This window comes from Alosa pseudoharengus, unplaced genomic scaffold (genome assembly GCF_046254945.1).
Source record: "Alosa pseudoharengus isolate Yale_2024_CS ecotype anadromous, Long Island Sound unplaced genomic scaffold, YU_APseudo_1.1 YU_APseudo_1.1_scf_18, whole genome shotgun sequence".
In the NCBI taxonomy this organism is placed as follows: Eukaryota; Metazoa; Chordata; class Actinopteri; order Clupeiformes; family Clupeidae; genus Alosa; species Alosa pseudoharengus.
This window is the reverse complement of record NW_027468650.1, coordinates 983,841-986,340: the sequence shown is the minus strand read 5'-3', so window position 1 is coordinate 986,340 and position 2,500 is coordinate 983,841. Positions and strand designations below refer to the sequence as shown.

The window sequence follows — 2,500 nt, the reverse complement described above, 5'->3', positions numbered from 1 at the left end:
TTGTCGCCAACGACGTTGCTGTAGGCTACTGCCATTTCAGCGCCTTCTGCTTATGATTTAGTCTTTTGAATTAGTTTAATGAGTTTGGCCTTGCCATGCAGTTGTAGGCTACAACGTGCCGTTCCCTTCATGTGTTCTATCAAAATGTTGTATGCCCTCATGGACAGTAGCTCCGTGATGTCTGCATCTTTCCAGGTCGGAGATTTTCTGGACAGCACTATGCCACTCCATCATAACACTGGCATTTAAGTCAGATCTAACCACATGGACGCACGAAAGAAACGTCACCAACACGCCCTCTCACTAGGTGTGAATTTTAACCGCATGTTCTACGCCTCGTTCAGACACAGCACATTTACATAATGTCCGGAGGAAATACTAGGGGGCGAGTAGTAGAAAACCGGCTAAATTCGGACTTCCATATGACCGATTATGTCGTTCAGATATACGGCCCCACCGTTTAACATCGGCAGAACCTCCGGTCTTACACATATGTCTGAAAGCGCTTTCTCTCTCCCTCTCTCTCTCTCCCCCCTCTCCTCCCTCCCCCCTCTCCTCTCTCTCTCCCCCCCTCTCTCTCTATCCCTCTCTCTCTCTCCCCCTCTCCTCTCTCACTCCCTCCTTGCAACGTTTTTTCGCCCACTTCAGACGTATTTCATTCGCAAGGTAATAAAAACATAAAAACATGGCGAGGTGGTGCAAACAGGCCGCACTGAGGAAAAAGTGTAGACTGCCTGTCACGGGAGCTAAGAATGGCTATTTGCGCGTTTCCGTGTCATGCATATGCATTCATAGGAGGGTCAGGGGAAAGTGGGAGTATCGCGCAAACACAGGGGAGAAGTGCTAATAGCGATTGATTAGGTATTCGTATATGGTATATGTATGAAAACAGTGCACGTCTGTTTTGCGGTGTTAAAAGCAGGTGTAATCCAAATCGTGTGTTACGACCCTGTGGGGCGTTTCTGTGTATTCTCCGTTTCTGTTCCTGTGTTCTGTGTCTTATAGGCCGATTGGTGCAGCTGATTGGTATCGTGATCCTATTGGTGCAGCTGATTGGTCTCGTGATCCTATTGGACGTCTTGACGACCTGCCCCTTTAACAGTGTCTGGGTGCATCATATCAGTCGGGAGAGCTGCTCTCACTCTCGCTCGTTTTGGAGGATCGCTGTTGTCACAATTCAAAAACGTTGTTATATCCCACAAGCCCTAGACCGGGATATAACACACGGTTAAATGCGTCAATTAGAGAAACTTTTAGAGACAGCTGAATCAGTATTCAGAGTGTAACCTGCACGACAGGGTAATGGCCTATACTTGTGCAGGGACAGTCTATAGTCTAATATCTAGGTTCAGTGGCGATTGGTGTAGGTTTTTACTAGACCAGATTCTAGTACTCACCCCAAAGACAACACACACACTCGTGGATAAAGTTTATAATAAAAATATATAGTTTATTTCACAGGTCAAAGTCATTCAATTCAGTTTAAGTTATTTCAATATCAATATTAAAAGAGATGTATTATGTTATATCTGTTTACTATTCTATTATGCTATTTTATATGTTCTATTCTAATATTCTATTTATTGTATTTATATATCCATGTACTACTTTATTTTTGTTCTATTTAATATCTAATTGTATTTTCCTTTTTAAAATACTATTAATATATTATCCTAATACTATATTACCTAATATCTTGTCTTATATTTATTATCCAATATTATTATATACTTTAAATTAAAGAAAATAAAACCCAACCCAAAACAAAATCTGAGTGCACTCAAGAAAATACTAAAGAAAAGAAAATAAATGAAAAGGGGAAATGGTTCAGTCCAACTTGTGCAAAGTGCCATGTCCGGATCCTACCACAATCACAAGGGTAAGGGGTGTGTAGCCTAACAGGCAGTTCAAAAGGAAGGGGCAGGTTGATGTAGATGGTGACGATGGTGAATCCAAATCCAGGACGATGAGGGAAATCCAGAAGGTATCCAAGAGTTCCAGGGCAAGGCAACGGGGATTGTTCGGGGTACAACAAAAACCAGACAAAATAAAAGTCTTCTTTCTTCTTTTCTTTTCAAAGCTTCGTGCGGAAAGAGGATCTTTATATTGTTTTCCAATTTTTGTGTCCGTAGTTCCAAGTATCTATTATGATTTTGAAGTCGTCCGTATTTTAAATCTTCTCAATCTTTCTCTCCGTCTCTCATCAGACGTAGTGCTACTTGTTCCTCATTTACCGATTGACGATTTTCTGTTGTTTTTTAACATTTGTCTCATGCACGCATCTAGGGGCTACCAGGGAATTATTGCGCATCATAATGGGAAGTGGCAATTCATTGGGTTACAAGAGCATCAGTTTTCTTCATTGTACTATGTCAAAAGCAACCTTAACTTTTGTTTTCCTTTCTAATATCGTATTTTCACTTTAACAACATACACTTCCCAATCTGCTAGACTAGGGTATTAAGTCATAGCCGTAGTCTACGTGCAGTAAATAGTTTAA

The 2,500-nt window shown here is 41.1% G+C and overlaps 1 protein-coding gene across 1 annotated transcript in view; it reads left to right on the top strand.

Moving 5' to 3' along the window:
* stx1a (syntaxin 1A (brain)) overlaps positions 1–2,500 on the top strand; it is a 36,670-nt gene that overhangs the window by 12,459 nt on the left and 21,711 nt on the right. The gene's annotated exons all lie outside the window — the stretch shown is intronic.